This window comes from Coturnix japonica, chromosome 1 (genome assembly GCF_001577835.2).
Source record: "Coturnix japonica isolate 7356 chromosome 1, Coturnix japonica 2.1, whole genome shotgun sequence".
NCBI classification, from domain to species: domain Eukaryota; kingdom Metazoa; phylum Chordata; class Aves; order Galliformes; family Phasianidae; genus Coturnix; species Coturnix japonica.
In genome coordinates this window covers 143,686,915-143,707,517 of record NC_029516.1, presented here as the reverse complement: position 1 = coordinate 143,707,517, position 20,603 = coordinate 143,686,915, and positions in this window count along the sequence as shown.

The following is a 20,603-nucleotide window of genomic DNA, read 5'->3' as shown; positions in this document are numbered from 1 at the left end:
GTAGCAACTGATATGCAGGATATAAGTCTGAATTCTTTTCCATCTGAAGAACAGAACAAACCCAGTTATCTTGCTTCAGGGCTGAAACTGTAAACATGCTGACCAAAGTCAGCAATACTTCCACTTGTTTTTTAACTAGGTTTTGTAAGCATATATCTATGTCTGCATTTGTGTTGTGTCTTTTTTTTTTTCATTTTCTGTGTTCCTGCTTCTGTTGTTGTTGTTGTTTATTTTTCTATTTATTTATTTATTTGTTTATCTATTTAATCTGTTGGTCCTCAAGCATTGTTCAGTGTACTGCGAATATACCCAGTCTGCTTTTTCCCCATTTTTTTCTTTTTTTTCCTTCTCGTTTCTTTTTTTTCCGTTTTCTTTTCTTTCTTTTCTTTTCTTTTCTTTTCTTTTCTTTTCTTTTTTTCTTTTTTCTTTCTTTTCTTTTTCTTTTCTTTTCTTTTCTTTTCTTTTCTTTTCTTTTCTTTTCTTTTCTTTTCTTTTCTTTTCTTTTCTTTTCTTTTCTTTTCTTTTCTTTCTCTCTTAAGTAAAGAGGTAAGTATGTAGGATTTAAGTAAATGTTAGGAATTCTTCCATTAAGTTTTCACTTCAGCCTTATTTTAAATACTAAAGTAGACTTTTATATCCCACTGTGATTCTAAGAGCAATTCCATATTTTATTAATAAAAGTACCTTGTAATATGAAATACTGACATCTGACTATGTCAATACCTAAAATGTATCTTTTGTATTTGAACTGAGGTATTCAGCAGAGTATTCCATGTGCTTAAGTGTCTTACTTAACATATGATACTAAGCAAATTCAAAATAAAACATTTTTTCCAAAATTTTGACTCAAACTTTATTGAAGTAAAGGTCCCTCTGACTTCAGAAAGTTAGGATCAAAGATAATTCACTTTGTAAAACTGATAATCTGCCCCAGATGCTCCACTGTTTACTGAAGCCAGGGAAGATTTCCAAGCTTCAGTTCAATCTGAGTCAGTTTTACTATCATACTTAAAAATAATTCTGTCTGCCATATACAATAATTTAGTATCTATGTCACAACAAACCCAACATTAAGAAAAAATTTACAAACACAGCATAAAAATTTGAAATTGAGACAAACAGGAACACATATGAAAATAAGTCTTAGAGATATTCTATAAGAAGTAAAATGTTAATTTCAATCCTCTTTTCCATAACAAAAGTATAAATCATGCCCGACTTTTAAATAAGCATAACAGTTTAAAATTCTAATAACAAATAACTATGTAAACCAGGTTAAAGGGTTTTTTGTTTGTTTGTTTTCTTTTTTTTGTTTTGTTTTGTTTTTTGTTTGTTTGTTTGTTTGTTTTAATGCATAGAATTGGTACACACAATCAAAAAAAGTTAATATTACACAGAATCATAGAATGGCTCAGGTTGGAAGGGACCTCAAGGATCATGAAGCTCCAACCCCTCTGCCTGGCAGGTGCCACCCAGCTTCCACATTTACTAGATCAGGCTGCCCAGGACCCCATCCAACCTGGCCTTGAACACCTCCAGGGATGGGGCCTCCACAACCTCCCTGGGCAGCCTGTTCCAGGACCTCATCACTTTCCTAGTAAAGAACTTCCCCCTGACATCCAACCTAAATCTACCCTCTTTCAACTTAAAACCATTTCCCCTAGTTCTGCTATTATTGACCCTTTCAAAGAGTTTAGTCCCCTCTTGATTATAGGTTCCCTTCAGGTACTGAAAGACTGCAATGAGGTCACCCCATAGCCTTCTTTTCTCCAGGCTGAACAAGCCCAGCTCCCTCAGCCTGTCTTCGTAGGGGAGGTGCTCCATCCCCCTGATCATTGTTGTGGCCCTCCTCTGGACCCTTTCTAACAGCTCTGTATCTTTCTTGTACCGAGGGCCTCATACCTGGACACAGTACTCCAGATGGAGCCTCACGAGAGCTGAGTAGAGAGGGATAATCACCTCCCTATCCCTGCTGGCCTCTGCTCTCCTGATGAAGCCCAGGATACCATTTGCTTTCCAAGCTGCAAGAGCACACTGCTGGCTCATGTTAAGTTTCTCATCCATCAGGTCCTTCTTTGCTGAGCTGCTCTCAAGGACTACTCCTCCCAGTCTGTACAGGTGCCTGGGGTTCTTCCAGCCCAAGAGCAAAACCTTGCAGTTTGCTCAGTTTAACCTCATTAGGTTCACCCAGCTCCACCTTTCAAGTCTCTCAGGGTCCCTCTGAATGGCATCCTTTCCTTCCTCTGTGTCGACCGCACCACTCAGCTTGGTGTCATCAGCAAACTTGCTGAGGGTGCACTTGATTCCATTATTGATGTCATTGATGAAGATGTTAAAGAGCACCAGTCCCAAGTCAGATCCCCGAGGGACACCTCTCGTTACCGGCCTCCACCTGGACATAGAGACATAGGTCATCACCCTCTGTCTGCGGCCTTTCAACCAACTTCTTGTCCATCAAGTGGTCCTCCCATCATATCCACATCCCTCCAATTTGGAGATGAGAATGTGGTGGGGGACCATGTCAAAGGCCTTACTCAAATCCAGGTAAATGGCATTGGTCACCTTCCCTTCAGCAACCAAATATGTCACTCCATCATAGAAGGCCACAAGATTGGTTAAGCATGACCTTCCCCTGGTGAATCCATGCTGGCTGTCTCGGATCACTCGCTCATTCCTCATGTGATCGAGCATGTCATCCAGGATGATCTGTTCCATGATCTTCCCAGGCACGGAGGTGAGACTCACCGGCCTGTAGTTCCCCGGGTCCTCCCTGCTCCCCTTCTTGTATATGGGAGTGACATGACCCTTCCTCCAGTCATTAATATTAACAATGCCCCATTTTGCTATTACAGTAGTTCTATTTCTGAAGAGTTTTAATGCAGACAAAACAATTCCAAGGAAGTTGAAATTTTGAGTAAAGGAAACAGAAGCGCGCAAAGACCAAGATATTTAATTTATGCACAAAGCTTAAACAAATTGAATAATAACCTAACTTTCAAAGTACAATGTAAAGTTGCCATAAGAGAAAGTTATTTTTGGTGAATCTGGTAAATTAATTTGTCTATTTTGACATAAACATTGGATTTATGTCACTATTTTTAACTGTTTAAAAATTAGTTACAAGTTGATCTTGTCAGATTTGATTATTCTGTAGTTAATAGACATTCATCTTCTGAAATGGCATCTTAAGATAGTATGTAAAGAGTCTAAATAACAAGCTTATCTAACTTTAAAATGGCTTTAAAGAGATAAGCTAGTAAATTAACCCAAAGTAACATCTTTTGAAATGTTAAAAAAGTGCATGTGACCACAAACTACTCTTTGTGTGTGTGTGTGTGTGTGTCTGTGTGTGTGAAATACTTGTCTCACTTTCACATTTCTCTCAACTTACCTCTCAACTTTAAACCATAGCAAGACTCCTGAGCACTTCCTTCCAAAGATAAACAACTCCAAATAAATGCTTACAGATGTAAAATTGTCTACAAAGTGATGTGTTGAATTGAGACACTCCTTACCAGTCTCAGAGGGATGTAAGAAATTCACAAGATTGGATGGATTTGCTGACTTCGAGTGTAACAGGGTCCCTGGGGTGCTTTCCCAGTAATGATGCTCACAGCTCCCTCAGAGACTGTCTCAGACCTGTGAAATTTCTGGAGTGCCTGACTGCCTTCAAGAGAAAAAAAAAAACAACTGGATAGACAACAAAGATAAGAGTTGTTCCATTAAAACCATAAATGAGTAATGTAGAAAAAAATAAAATAAAATAAAATAAAATAAAATAAAATAAAATAAAATAAAATAAAATAAAATAAAATAAAATAAAATAATAAAATAAAAGTAATAAAAATCCAGACAAGTAGCAAATATTCCTCATGGTATACAATTTCTCTAAAAAAAAGAAATAAAATTTTTATTTTAAAATAAAATATTTCTCTAAAAAGAAATAAACACATTTTTATACATATGAATCCTGTATTTTAATAGAGGTATTTATTTAATGTGATAACTTGTATTCTGAGAGTTATCAGTAGAAACCAAAATAAATTAAAAATAATTAAAATAAAATAAAATAAAATAAAAATCTAAAAATGGAGAAGTTAGTATAAAACTTGTAGCCTTATTATGTAAGTTTAAGGTTTTATTCCAAAGATATAAATACAGAAATAGGGAGAATCTGGAAGAAGTTGTTGAGCAAGCAAAAAGCAATTGCATCCAAATTCATTTCCAGAGCTATATTACTTCAGGTTTCTCATGTACTTTCCTTTCTAATTCCTCCTCAAAAATACATGCATATCTTTATCCAAAGACAAAACGAGACACAGCTGTCACTTCTAATTAAATTTCCATAACTCAGGCTGAGTATTTGTGAATTTCATTTAACTGTGTGTTAGCACTGTTTTCAATAAATATAGAAGAAAGACTTTTTATTTAATCTATTGGCAAATTAGGATTTTTTTTTTTCTTTTTTCCTTCTGTTAAAGGTAAAGCAAAAGTTTAATAAAGGATAAGATTTTGTAGAATAAGCTGCATGAGAAAGTGTCCATGAAAGCTTAGAATATCTCCAGAGAGACTCCACGACCTCTCTGGGAAGACTATTCAGATGGGATTTCCTGTGTTCCAGTTTTTGTACAATGCCTCTTGTAGGCAACACACTCAAGACACTGGCCCAACCCCCTTGACAGTGACCAGTTATATATCTAAAAACACTGATAAGGTTCAATTTAAGTCTTCTCCATGCTGAGTAGTCCCAGGTCTCTCAGACTTATAAGAGAGATACTTTAGGCCCCTAAACATCTTTTTCACCCTATACTGGACTCTTTCTAAAATATTCCTGTAATTTTTGAACTGGGGATACCAGAACTGGTCATAGTACTATAGATGTGGGTCACCAGGGCAGTTGAGGGGGTTTATCAAACTCTTAACCTGCTGGCCATGCTCTTTTTATTGAGCTCCAGGATACCATTGGCTTTCTTGGTCATAAGAACACACTGCTGGCTCATGTTCAACCTTTTGTTCACTAGAACAAGTAGGTCATTTTCTGCTTAGCTCAATTCCAGAGTGTCATCCCCTTATTTATACTGATGCATGCAGTTATTCTTCTCCCGGCATAGGACTTGCCCTTGTTGAATCTCATAATGCTTTTCTCTGCCTAACTCTCCAGCCTGTACAGGTCTTGCTTCTGTTGTGTCAATTATGCCTTCTCAGCTTTGTATAACTGGCAAACTTTTTCAGGGTGTATCCTATTCCTTCATTCAAGTCATTGATGAAGATGTTGAAGAAGACCAGACCCATTACAGACTCATGGAAAATACTGCTAGCTACAGGCTTCCAACTAGACTATTATCTCCTGATCACAACCCTGTGAACTCTGCCAGTCAGTCAGTTCAAAACTTATGTCACTGTTCACTTATCTGTCCCACAGTTCCTAAGCTTACCCATAAGGATGTTATGGGAGACAGTATTAAAACCCTTGCTGAAGTCAAGGTAGACAACATCCACTGCTCTTCTCTCATCTACCCAGCCAGTCATGACATCATAGAAGGCTACCAGATTGGTCGAGTATGATTTCCCCTTGTTGAATGCATCTTGATTCCTGATAAACTTCTCTTCTACAGAGTCTGGGATTCCTGAGAGCCAGTCTCAGCAATAAAGACTGAAGCAAAGAAGATGTTCAACAATTCCACTTTCTCAGTGTCCTCAATCACCAGGGCACTCATCTCTTTCAGCAACAAGCCCACATTTTCCCTAGTCTTCATTTTGCTGTTGACATACCTCAAAAATCTCTTCTTGCTGCCTTTGACCTCCTTCACCAGTTTTAATTCCAGGTGGGCCTTAGCCCTCCTTATTGCATTTCTTCATGATTTAACAACATTCCTATATACCTTCCAAGTGACAAGATCCCTTTTCCACATTCTTATGTGGAAAATAAAACTTCTTATTTCATTTGAGTTTTTTCATGAGCTCTTTGCTCATCCATGCAAGTTTCTGGTCTCCTTTGTCTTACTTCTTACTGCTAGGAATACACCTATCTTAAGCCTGGAAGAAGTGGTGCTTGAATGCCAACCAACATTCTTGAGCCCAGTCTTTCATTGCTCTAACCCTTGGGCTGCCTCCAAGTAGGACTTTGAAGAGGCCAAAGTTGTCTCTTCTGAATCCTAGTTATTTCCTTGTTTCTTCCATGTAAGATCCTGTACTCCACTGATTCACTGTTGTTGTATCCAAGGCTGTACTCAAGCTTCATATCCACAACGAGTCATCCCTGTTAAAAAAAAATCATCAGCACAGCTCTCCTCATTGGCTCCTCTACAGCCTGCATCAGAAAAAAAAAAAAAAAAACCAAAAACCTCTGTCACTGATGAAATTAAAGGGACTGTAACATAATTACAATGAATTGAAACATGCTGTTGTAATTCTCTGTTATTATACCTGTAACACCAAATTCTAGGAGAGGTACCTATTCAGCAGCCTGAAGTACAAATTCTAAATTTCCATTCATTTAGCAATGGGATGACAATGATAGGTTAATATTTGATCTTATTCATACATTCCCCTAACCAGAAGAGCTGTGGAGCTCATCACTCTTGGCCCTAGGACCAGACTCTTTATTTTTTGGTATGCTCAAGAAGGTATTAGCCATATCATACAGCCCTGTACATTCCATTTGAAATTTTGCAGTTAATGTGTTTATGTTGACTGAAAGTGAAGTTGCAAATGCATTGGTTTTTTTTTTTTCAGAATACTTGAAACCTATTCTCATATTCCTTTATCAAAATGGATGTCACAGAAGGAGTTCATAGAATCGCCAAGTTTGGAAAAGACCTCCAAGATCATCAAGTCCAGATGTCCCCTTACCAACAGCACTTCCGCACTTCTCCTAATATCCAACCTGAATCTCTCGTTGAGACTTGAGGACATACCCTCCAGTCCTATAATTACTTATGCAGAAGAACCTCTGGGTTTAAGGCCATTTTCTGAAGTGTTAAGTAAAGCTTGTAAAATAAATAAATAAATAAATAAATAAATAAATAAATCCCAGGAACATTCCTTTTAATAAAAAGAGTATTGTGAACTTTCCAAAAAGACTTTATCTGATTTTTGCTAAATAAATAAATAAATAATAAATTTAAAAAATACGATTAGAAAAAATCTGAAAATGGTGAAGGGTAAACAGTTAATATTGTAATCTCCTGGCTCCTTACTTTGGAAAACACAGGATCTATTTATGCCAAATATTAAAAGCCAAAGGAAAACAACAACAACTTTTTTTTTTTTTTTTTTTTTTTAATAGTAACTACTATAAATCTCCATAAATTAACTTTCAGAACCACTAGTTTTTACAATGAAAAAACTGTAGAAAAAGCATGCATATTGACTGTCAGTCATCACTAAACTTTAATTTTTACAGTAAAATAGTTTGTCATACAACTGATATATTTTTATAAACCAATTAGAAACCAGATATTAAGCTACAATAATAAGTAACTGGCTAAACTGTTTAAAAGCAATATTAGGACTTAGAACAAATGAGCACAACTACAAGTCTATTCATGTAAAGTATGATTAAAAACAACAAACAAACAAACAAACAAACAAACAAAAAAAAGGCAGTTTAATAGAGCACTGCTGTACAATCCAAGTTTCTTGTTTTGGAACAGTATTTAAGGAAGAAAGGGAAACCATGAACTAACATTGATAACATCTCTTCATTCTCTGACAGAATTGCATCACTTATGTGTTGTTTTGTTGTAGATGAGAATCTAAACTATAATGTAATATATTAACTTTTAACATATAACTGTGACTCTTGTGTGACTTTTTGTTCGTTTGTTTTACTTTTCCATGGCAAGATGATTTGTTTTCTTGTTTGTTTGTTTGTATAATTAAACAGGAATTAATCACTGTTAGAAAACTAAAAAGCAAGTGTAGCAAAGAGGAGAGGAAAGTAAGTAGCTGTTCAGGTGGTAATCAATGACATCAAAATATCATTGAAAGTAGATGGGATATCTCAACACTTTCAATCAGCTTACCAAACTCATGTTCAAGTTTAAGTTCAGTGGTGAAATCTAGAATATCAGATCTTTTACTGAAAGGCTTCTTTTTCCCTTTACTGTTTTAAACACCCTTAATTCCATTCGACTTTACAGTACAGTATCTTCCCTCTTTTGTTAGAGCTTTCACTTAGGAAACTCATCAAAGAAGGTGAGTTGTTAAATAAGGGAATTTAAGAGCAGCTGCTTCTTCCAACCTCTTTATTCCAGAATTGCTGGACCTTGCCCTGTACCTGTATGTCTCCAGTATCCATCTGAACCCTGTGCTGAGATTCTGCCTCTTCTCAACCCCTAGAGTAGATCCTCTATTATCAGGCTGTTACAGCTTGAGGTTTTCCACTGAATGCACACACACATCCCACACACACCAATCTGGAGCAGACACAGACACTGCCTGAGAAGCCAGCACCAGGTACAAGTGCTGAGACTAATATCCAGCTTCCAGCATGGGGCTTTTATTCTCCTCCATCATTCCTTCCCCCTGGTTGATCTGGAGACACACAGTCCTGGTAACCCAAGGGCCTGGAGCTGAAGACCTCCACTTGCTCCACAAACTCATTCTGAGGCGCCACTGGCTCCGGCTGGTTGATCCTCCTGGAAGTGGTCACGTTCTTTTTTGAAAGTCCTTCAATCAGTGTGACTGGGGGATTTGTTACTTGTCATCAAGACCATGCTTTTTTTGTCAAGTCTGTTTCTCTTTTCAGCTTTATTTCTGCTTTCCCCCTTTACCACATAGCTTCCCCATTGACAAGGTCCCTGAGCAGATGGCATTTTTGGAGTATATGTTCTCACTCTCCCACATGCCCTCATCAATTAATGTGGTTCACCAGGTTTGGTTTCCATCACTACCTCCCTTGTAACTTGTCAGAAAGATTTGTGTCTCTGTATATTCTTGTTTATAGCTTCCTTCTTTAATTATTTTTCCTTATTGCACTGAGTAAGATCCTTGACCAGATTTCCATAAAGGAACAGATGCTGTCTAATTCTGCTGCCCTTAGAGTGATCACTTAACCATTAGCTACAATATTTTACTACTGAGTTCACAGTAAAAATAAAGGGGGAAAAAAAAAAAAAAAAAAAAGGAAAAATAATAATAATAAAAGGAAGGAAGGATGCAAAGAAGAAAGGAAGGAGTGAAGGAGAGAAGAAAGGAGCAAATGAAGGAAAATAATTTCATCTTCTAATCAGGCATTTGTTTGTGGTAATGTACTGGAAATGTCTCCACACTGCCAGACAGTCAAAATAACAGATCTTTCCCCACCTCTCACTGAGACTGTTTGATATGTCTTAGTTCTGCTAATGCTCCATTCATCTGCAGAACCTTACGAAAAGTGTCAATCTTAACATGTACATAAAAATAGAAAGAAAAATGAATGACTTTCCACTGAAACATATGTAAGCCTTTTTGAAGCACACAAAAGACAGGAAAAAAAGTGTTTTCTTATGATACAGTATATCTATTAATAATTTATATTGTGGTCAGCAACAGATTTGGCAAATAGTCCTATGAAACTGTAGGGCTGCGGTAAGGACAAACTTAAGAAAGTGTTTCTCATTTTCAAAAACAGATGTCACAACAAAAAGCAAGGGTTGTAGGGACAATGTTGGAGTGAGGTGATGCACTGGAACAGGTTGCTTAGAGAATCTGCAGATGCCCCATCCCTAAAGAAGTTCAAATCTATTTTGGATGGGGCCCTGGCAGCCTGATCCAGTAGCAACCCTGCCCATGGCAGGGCTTGGAAGTGTATGATCTTTAAGGTTCCTTCCAACACAAGCCATTCTATAATTCCAGGATTTTATAATTTAAAGCTTTAACTTTTAAATATTGAATAAATTAGCATGATTCAGATAAAACAAGAAACAAAAAACAAACAACAACAAAACAAAACCAACAACAACAAAAAATCACCCATCCCCTTCCCTCTGCCCAAAGAAACCAACAGTAACAACAGTGAAAAAAACAACCTAAAACAAAAGCCAACAACAAAATGATACTTACTGAAGGAATGCATACAAAATAATGAATAAGATTGCAGGTAGGCAGCTTTGGTATTGCTGAAGTGTTTCAAATTAGGTAGCATTTCGAATTTGTTACTGTCCCGAATATCTGGAATTTTGCTGAGTAAGTAAAACTGTCAAGATTCCTATACGATGATATATACCCTGTAATCACAACACTCTCTGGTAGCAAGAGGATGCATTCAGTATAATGAGAAATAGTAAGACATTGTAAGATTAAAGTAAAACCAAAATGTAAGAGTGTAGCTGAAAACCGTTCCTCTGTCTCACAGATTTATGCAAAAAATTTGAAGATTCAATAAGAATTATAGAAAAAAATATATACTGAAAGTGGTTCTGTGTATAGAGGAAAGGCTTGGAAAGGAAACTGAGGGAAACTGATTAAGCAGTTATGAAAGTTATGATGGAAAAAAGAGAGAGGAGAGGAGGAGAGGAGAGGAGAGGAGAGGAGAGGAGAGGAGAGGAGAGAGAGAAAGAGAGGAGAGAGAGAAAGAGAGGAGAGAGAGAAAGAGAGGAGAGAGAGAAGAGAGGAGAGAGAGAAAGGAAGAGAGAGAGGAGAGGAGAGGAGAGGAGAGGAGGAAGAAAAACCCTAAAATAACCCATATAAATTTACCATCTCTCAGATCTTCCCACTAAAACATGAGTATAGAATATACAGGGAAAAGGTAGGGCAATAAGAACAGTCATCTTGCCATCATCTGTAAAGTTGTTTATGTATATTTAGTTCCTCTTTTATTTCCCCCTTCCTTGTAAAAATCCTCTTCCCCGACCTTCATGATTTACATGATATAAATGTTTTTCCTTATCTTAAACACAAGTTGAACTGTAATAAGTAAAAGGTAATTTCACTATATCCTCTCTGCTTGCATTCTCCGGTGGGAGATAAAGATTTCTGCACATCTTGTATCTACACTGGCTTAGTAAGCTTAACCAAGATTTAAATTAATGCTTTAAACCTTACTATTAAGGATTTAACTTACTAACACAATCCTTCATGGCTGTTCAGTTCATTGGTTCAAATTTCAGCAAGGCACTGACCTCAGACTCACTGAGTGTTCCCTAATAGCTGCACTTGTAAAATTTCTCTTTCATCCTTATGGATCCCACTTACTACATATATATGGCATAGTCCATTCTTCTTTCACAAGGAGAAGATTAAGAAATGTGCCACTACAAAAATCAGTCAGATTGATATCATGTTTTGCTTTTGCCAATATTAGTAGGTATTTGCTATCCCTATGTTGCAATGACTTCCCTAATGTGGGGAAAAATTATCCTAATGAATGAACTAAAAATGAATTATGATAATTTTATTTGTTTTCATAAACTAATAAACCTCAAAAGTGCCTGAAGAGAACTGCTGGAAACATAAACCAGGTATTTCCTCATTTCTCTCTAAATATACACGATACCTATTTCCCTACTTACATATAAACTAATATAAACATTTCTTCATCTTATTTGAGATATCACCCTGACCAATAAACTGAGTCACAATATGTCAGAACTGTTGAGGATTATCCTCTACTTAAATATTTACTTAAATATGTATCTTATATTTTTGAGTCATCTTGAATACCATTAATTTTACCTAACTTCAAATGCTTGTTAGATGTCAGGTTTGATTCAATTTTCTAGGTTTTTTTCTATGCTTGGAGAACAATTTATTTCTTTCAGGGTAGAGATTAAATCCTATGAAAAGTTTAAAATATATGGAATAAATTTCTGGCAACAACTATCATGACAATGTATTATAATAAAATTTGCTTTGGTTATAAAAGGATTCCTAATATTGCTATAACTATGTTAGAAATTTTTTTACAGTTCCTAACACCCCTTAGGTTCAACATCTAATCTTGAACCACATTTCTTTCACAACATTTAGAATAACTTATTTACATGACTTTTGTGCCAATAGTGTTGCTGAATCCCTTTTCTATATATGAATATTGAATATAATTAAAAAGTAGTGTGTTTTGCTGCTGCATTACCACTAGAAGAAAAAGAAAAATACACAATAGCTGCCAGGCTGTCTCTATTTCCTTAACAGAATAACAGAATACCTACTTAGATATAAACAGTAGGATAATAAATTAGACAGACAAATGATGCTGGAAGAAGATAGGTAGGATGGGGCCCTGGGCAGCCTGAGCTATTGTGTTACAAGTTGAAACAAGATGATGTTTAAGGTCTCTTCCAACCTAAGCCATTCTATGATTCTATTATAAGACAGATGAGGATTGCCAGGAGAAAGAAATGCTGAGCATAAGAAAAGCAGGCAAAAATAACTTATGGTTTTTTATACTATTCAGCAAGAAAATAGAAGACAATACTGCATGACACAACATTCTCCAATGTTCAATTTAATAATGTCAGAAATATTTTTAAAGATCGGTGTGTTTTATTTTATTAAATCCTTCGATTTCCAAAACAAAGAAGAAAAAGCTTTCATTCAATATGTGGAAAAAAAAGAAAAAAAAAGAAAAGAATATTGATTAATAATGTCTACTCTTTTTTATATTGGTTGATTTGGTTTTTTGTTTGTTTGTTTTTGTTTATTTGTTTTTTCTAAAAATGACATGAAGCAATCCTAAGTGGCTTTAAAATTGCTCTAATAGTAATTAGCCTTGCAATGTTGGTGTCTGTTAATTTCACCTAGATAGAATCATTTTCAAGTGATAATGACTTTGTGCAGCTGTGTATAATTTATAAAACACAAGTGAAAATATCTAGGTATTATTAAAACAAATGTCATTAATTCTCTAGGGTAATGGCAGAAGTTTTTTCTACTCTTAGACAATAACAAGATACTGATTTTTCATTTATTGTGGATTTATGTATATTTCAGAAAGGATTATAAATATAAATATTAATTCCATCTCAATTAATCTTCACTGTGAAAAAATAAACATAAAAATAACCTTCAAATAAAAAATATTAGTTTTAACTAACATTTTGAAAACTTAACTTTGAAATTTTAGTGTAAATGCTGTCTACATTTCAGCCTTCTACAAAGTGATGTTAAAAATAGTGTAATTTCTTTGAATGAGAACTAGATCAAGCAAAATCTCCTATTTAAATATAATTCCAGGTAAATGTGTATATATATATATATATATATATATATTTATTTATTTTTTTCCTCAGTATCATCAGGCACAAAAGCAGGTGCAGAAGGCTTTAATTTATGAGCTACCTTGATAAAAAAAGAACTTAAGAAAATAAAAGAAGAACTGGGAAGAAACTACCAGACTCCAGAAGGAACTGGTAGGGATTTCCACTTAAATAAACTGAAATTTATTTTCAAATTAATTGGGCTTAGTTTTATAAAACTAATGGTAACTGGAAAAGTAGATAAATAAATAAATAACTATGAAGACTGAGCTGAAAGTAATGCCTCCCATTTTTGCTTTCAACTTCAGAGGCAGATGTTCTTTGTAAGGTAGTAGCTGAACCTCCTTGCCAATATTCCATCATATTTTGTTGCCATCTAACAGATGGCAGCTGAAACACAGTCTTGACAAAATGGTATTTGACATGGAAATGCATACAAAGCAAAGATGTGTTATTGAATTCCTCCATGCAGAAAAATCTTCTGTCTAGTAACAGTTAATACTTGTTGAACATTAATAGCAACCAAAAGGTGATGGTGTAACATCCTTAGATGGTGTAACTGGCAGTAGCTGAAAGTTTTACTTGGAAAACAAACATTAATGGTTCTTGACAATGCCAATTTTCCTTTGTGTTTCTATATATATTCTTGAACCTCCAGAGGCTACTTTAAAAAATCTTCTGTGAAACTTAAAATGAAGTTTCTGTCATTTCCATCATTATTTTCACAGTTCAGATCACACATTCTTTTGAAGATTTCCATTTCTTAAAATTATCCCATAGGAAATATAATTAAATGGATTTTCTAAAGCAGTCCTTTAGATACAGATTATATAAAAATAGAAAAATTTAAAAGATACAGTTCCACTTTTTTTAAAAACACATTTTCTTAGCCCTTGCATTCAAGCAGTAACACATAGCGTATTCATTTATTAGTAAAACAAGAGGAATGTTTGAAAGAGAGAATGGAAGACAAATATTCTTACATCTTCTAAATTTTTGAGTAATTGACAAAAATAAACTAAAATAATTTACTTTCTTGAAAATTTTCTACAGCTATATAGGCAAATGTATATATATATATAATTGTATTTTGCAAGATTAGAAATGATTTGAAGAACTGGAAATAATATGGCCTATAACCACATTAACTTCAGTAAAATATCTGAGAAACTGTAATCTAATACGGTACTTGTTAGGGGTTACCACAGGCCATCTAGCAACATCACAATTATGCAAAGGGTGTTTGGAGAGCTCCACAGTTATACAAGAATTTAGCACTGATGTTTGGGCCTAGAGAAAATACATCCATAACTCATTATTTTAAGTGAATTTTAGTAATCATATAGAAATGTGTTTTTTAATTCATTATTCTTCCAACCTGTTCAACCTATATAAATTAGCACAAGATGAATGATTGATAAGAATAAGATAGTATAAGAATTATAATTCCCTGTATTGCCTGTAAGGGAAGACTATGGTGGCTAGCTGAGAGGTCACATGTCTATGCTTTAAATTCAAAATATATCAACAAGAGCAATCCATAAGCTGTAGCACACTGAGACACAAAACACATTTTCCTCTCTCTCTTAGATCCAGTCTCACAAAACTGTTTCCAAGGTCAGTGTTTTAAGCAACTAGGTTGCTTCACACCACCACAAGCATTCCTCTGTGAATTATAAACCCTTAACTTCTGAGAAGATTTAAAAAAAAAAAAAACCAAAAAAAAAAAACAAAAAAAAAAACAGGCTAGTCAGTTCAGAAAGATATGCCAGGCTTATAAATATACATACTGTGATCTTCACAGCAAGACCTGAAAATCCCAACTTTCTTTAATTACAAAATGAGAAAGTCTGGGGCCGTTCTGCTGTTGTTTTTAGGCACCAGATGTCCTAGAAAAGAAAAACACTATTCAGGCAGGAATTTTTCAAAAGTACGATTCTATATTTTATTATAATCATACTAGCTTAGTACAGGACTTATAAAGTATAACATATCTATTTTTATTTGTGTTTTTAATGCAGCAGATGTAAGAAAATATGTGATTTATTTATTTATTTATTTGTTATGAGAAGGGGAAAAAAGAAAAAAGTGTACTCACATATTACTTATTATGTTACATAAGCCTAATCATTCTGAGGTTTCCAAGATAATTTTATCATTGGACACAATTATTTTAATCACAATTATGTTGTCATGTCCTATTTTTTCTTAGAGCAGATCTTTTTTCAAAGCATACTGAAGAAAACTGAAACTTAGTTACCAATTTCACTAGGTTTAATATCAGTCTCTTTGACCTGTACTTTTACATAACAGTTATTTATTATTTTTACAGCATTTCCTCTAATGAAAGAAGCTGAAATAGTATTGGTTTTTGTTTGGTTTTTTTTTTTTTTGTTTGGTTTTTTTTTTATTCTTGTAGTATATAAGGTACTTTCTTTTCTCTTCTACTCCATAGTTTCAACCTTTGTCCCCATGTTGTTTTTAGGTTTTTTTAGGCTTCAAAATAGACTTTTGTCATTCCTAGTGCAGTGACTATATTGTTAGAGAATAAAGGTCTTTAGGACTTGTCTTGTGTAAGTCTGTGCTGATAATTTTAACTATGATCTGTGAAGCAGATGACTACTTCTTTCTTGTCCTGATTCAGCTCTGTGATAACCATCCATAGTAAAGGTCTGGAAGTCCTATGAAATCAGTAAAGTTGAAAATATTAGCTCTGTATGACATTTTGGGAAACTCATACTATTATACCTAGTAGCTGAGTGATGCAAACAGTGAAGGATTTGGGAACCAAGCAAAAAGAGATCAGGTAAGAAGACTTTTATGAAAATGTAAACAAACAAAATTAACCAAAACAAAACAAAACGAAAAACAAAACAAAACAAAACAAACAAACAAACAAAAAAACCCCACATCTTTGGGTGGATATAATAAAGAGGAAGATTACATCATGAACATCTTATTCTTCTTGGCAGATACTTAATGAATCTGATGACTCCATTTTACCTCTCTTATGACCATCAGTTGGGAGCTTAACAGAAAGGAATAAATGTTAATATTAGGAAGCCCATGCCACTATCAACAACTTTTGATTGTTGCTATAGTTGTAATCAGGCCAATAAAAACTGCTTAAGCTGTCAAAACTCTAATTACATTAATAGTAGTTACAGAATGCATATCTGTTTTGCCTCTTTTTGCTCACAGTAAATCTTTAAATATAACTGTTTCTAGAAATGCAACATTAATCTGTCTAAATCTCAGGAAAGCCTCGAACACTGCCTAGGTTACAAAGTTATGTGAAGACTAGTTATTCATTATTCTGCTTGTTGAATCAGCTTACATGAAGAATAAGAGAATGTTGTCCTATGTACAATTGTTATTAATCTCTTTTTATTTTTTTCTGTTAAAAATGTTGCTTTTTCTTTTCTAAGGAACTTACTCTTTGTTAAAGAACCTAAAACTGCATGAGCCCTATGGAAAAGCACAAAAAATTACATTTAGGTTAGTAAATTAAACATGTCTATGACTGTTGTTTGGTGTTCAGGCCAGCTGGCATGGAACAGCTGGCATTCATAATTTGAAATTCTCCTCCTCTCCAAATAGTATGTCTACATCCTCATTAAGAATCTTCCTTCTTCTATGTTATCTCTCAAAATATCCTTGGAAATTACTGAGAAAACTATCATTTAGATTAGGCAAAAGTATGTTAGGGACTGTTCTTATGGCTGGACTTTATGGACAGTTGATTTCTAGTCAGTGTGAAGTAGCTTAAATCTATCCTAGATGTAATTTAAACATTTGAACCTCTACACACTTATGTACTTTTAAATACTTAAATGTTGTTCCATTATAATAAATGAATACTTCTCAATAATCTATAAATTAACAGTTTTACATGGTAGAGAAGTATATTAGTTCTTACTGTATTTCAATCATGGGGAGCTAAGACAAAGATCTATTAAAATTCTATCACATAAACTGGGGTTGAATTTATCCTTTAAAATCTTGGAATGGAACTTTGGAAACCTAAAAGCCTGAAGACATTTTACAGCTTTAGGTTATTCAATCTGATCTTCTGATCTTCAGTGGATGCTTTTAGACATATGAGTTTTTAATATTTCATGTGTCTACCAGTAAAATAATTAGAAAATGTAAGAAAGAAACCTCAAGATGGCATTAGACATATATGTTTTCATTTCAACATTATTATATTGTCTGTCTATCACTTCTACAACCAGAGTGCAAGGTAATCACCAACCACATGAAATATAACAAGAGAAAATGTTGGGAGAAAAGTGGTAGTTGGAAGAGCAGACCTGCAGAGAGGAATCTGGATTTTTATCTATCTATCTATTTATTTATTTACTTATTTACTTAATTATTTTTGGTTGATGGCAAGTTTAATAAAAGTCAACAATGTACCTTTGAAGCCACAAGGACCAGTCATATTCTGACAAGCATTAAGTGCAATCTAGCTAATCAGTAAAAAGAACAGTCTGTGTCGATAAACTCAGAATTGGTGCAGACTCATCTCAAGTAGTGTATGTGTCTGTGTGTTCCACAGTTTAAGAAGAATGTAAAAAATAATAGAATGCATCTAAAGGATTGATCCTTGCAATCTTGAGGAACATGGGCCTTGCATAGAGTGGGGTCAAGACCCCAAAATTTGGAATAGTGAACTTTAGGCTGTTTAAGGATTTGTTGGCTGAGATATCTTGAGAAGCTGTACTTAGAGACAAAGTGGTGGAAGGAAGCTGGCAATTCTTCACATATATCCTCCTGAAAGCACAAGAGCTCTCCATCCCCCAGAATAAGAAACCAGGCAGGGGAGGCAGGAAACCAGCATGACTTGGCAAGGACCTGCTGGTCAGACTGAGGGAACAGATTGTACCAGCTGTGGAAACAAGGGTGTGTCACCTGGGGAGAATACAGGGATGCTGTCTGGACTTGCAGAGAGGGGATTAGGAAAGCCAAGGTGCAGATGGAACTGAACTTGGTGAGGGATGTTAAAACCAGCAGGAGATCCTATAGATAAATTGGCCAGAAAAGGCATGCCAAGGAGAGCTTGCCTCTTGGGGGAAAAAAAAAAAAAAAAATAATAATAATAATAATAATAATAATAATAATAATAATAATAATAAAATAATAGTAACAATGCAGAATTGGCTATGATGGATATGGATAAGGCTGAGGTACTAAATGAGCTTTTTGCCTCAGTCTTCACTGGAAGATGGGATTCTCATATTTCTAATGTCCCTGAAGTTTACATCTCTTATCTTCTAGGTGGGAACTGAGGGAATAAACTTCACCTCCTTTCTCCTCCTCATCCCCCTACACTAAGAACAGAGGAAGTCCAAGACCTCCTCATGAGACTGAAAGTCTATAGTGCCAGATGGTGTACATCCTACTGTCCTAAAGGAGCTGACTGATGTGGTTGTTGAGCCACTCTTCAACATATTTAAAAAGCTGTGGCTGTCAGGCAAAATAGTAATAATAATAATAATTAAGGGGGGGAAAAAAAAAAATAAAAAAATCACTCCATCACTCTCATTTACAAGGAAAGGAGGAAGGAGGACCCAAGGAATTACATTCCAGGGATGCAGACAAACCAGAGATGTTTAAAACCTTATTTGCCTTTATCTTTAATAGCAATGATGGGTCCTGGGACTCTCAGAACCATTAGTTATAAGACCATGACTGAGAGAACAATAAACTCTACCAGCCTCAAACTCATGTGGGATTGCTGTTCCAACCGAATGCATACATTCAGCTCAGGTACTTAAAAATGCTGACTGATAAAATCACAAAATCTCTCTCAATTATTTTTCAGCCATATTGGGATTCTGGAGAAATCCCTGTATACTGTAGGCTGGCAAATGTTGTCCTAATTATAAAGAAGAATAAGAAAGAAACCCCTGATATTTACAGGCCTGTATGTTTCTCTTTGGTGCTTGGCAAAATTATTTAGAAGACTATTCTGGGAGTTACTGAAGGGAAAAAAAACAAAAACCTGGAAGGCAATACAGCTATTGTCAACATAAGGTTTGTGAGGAGAAGTCTTGTTTAACCAACTTAATTTCTTGTATGACAAGGTTACCTAACTTATTGAACAGGGGAAGCAAGCTGATGTAATCTTTTTGGAATTCAGCAACCTTTTTGATAGTTTTCTCACTGGATGAGATTCACCTAACAGTACTGAGGAAACTGGCAGAGGTGATAGTTAGCTGCTTTCCATCATCTATCAGTGCTCCTGGTTGACTAATGAGGTCCCAGAACACTGGGGACTTCCTAATGTGACTCCCATCTACAAGAAGGGTTTAAGGAGGACCCAGGGAACTACAGGCCTGTTAGCATAACCTTGGTGCCGGGGAAGGTTATGGAGCAGATTGTCTTGAGGGAGATCACGCAGCATGTGTGGGACAACTGGGGAATCAGGCCTAGCCAGCATGGGTTCACAAAGGGCAGGTCCTGCTTGAACAACTTGATCTCTTTCTATGAACTAGTGACCCGTCTGGTGGACAAAGGAAAGGCTGTTGATGTAGTCTTCCTAGACTTCAGGAAAGCCTTTGACACTGTCTCCCATAGTATTCTACTGCAGAAGCTGATAGCCCGTGGCTTGGACATGTACACTCTTGGCTAAATAAGGAACTGGAAGGAGGTCCGGGTCCAGAGAGTGGTGGTGAATGGAGTTAAATCCAAATGGCAACCAGTCATGAGTGGTGCTCCCCAGGGGTCAGTGCTGGGGCCTGTCCTCCTCAATATCTTTATTGATGACCTGGATGAGGGCATTGAGTGCACCCTCAGTAAGTTTGCAGATGACACCAAGTTGGCTGGAAGTGTCGATCTGCCTGGGGGTAGCAAGGCCCTACAGAGAGATCTGGACAAGCTGGAGAGCTGGGCTGAAGCCAATGGGATGAGGTTTAACAAGACCAAATGCCAGGTCCTGCACTTCAGCCACAGCAACCCCAGGTAACACTACAGGCTTGCATCAGAGTGACTGGAAGACTGCATAGAAGAAATGGACCTGGGGGTATTTATTGTCCCCCTGTACTCAGCTCTGGTGAGGCCGCACCTCAAGTACTGTGTGCAGTTTTGAGCCCCTCACTGTAAAAAAGATATTGAGGCCCTTGGAGTTCAGAGAAGGGCAACAAAGCCAGTGAGGGGTCTGGAGCACAGGCCTTATGAGGAGCGTCTGAAGGAGCTGGGATTGTTCAGTCTGGATAAGAGGAGGCTCAGTGGATACCTTATTGCTCTTTATAACTACCTGAAGGGAGGTTGTTGTGAGCTGGGGGTAGGCCTCTTCTCTTGTGTAACTGGTGATAGGATTAGAGGGAATGGCTTCAAGTTGTGCTAGGGGAGGATCAGGCTGGATATTAGGAAATACTACTTCTCTGACAGAGTCATCAGGCACTGGAATGGACTGCC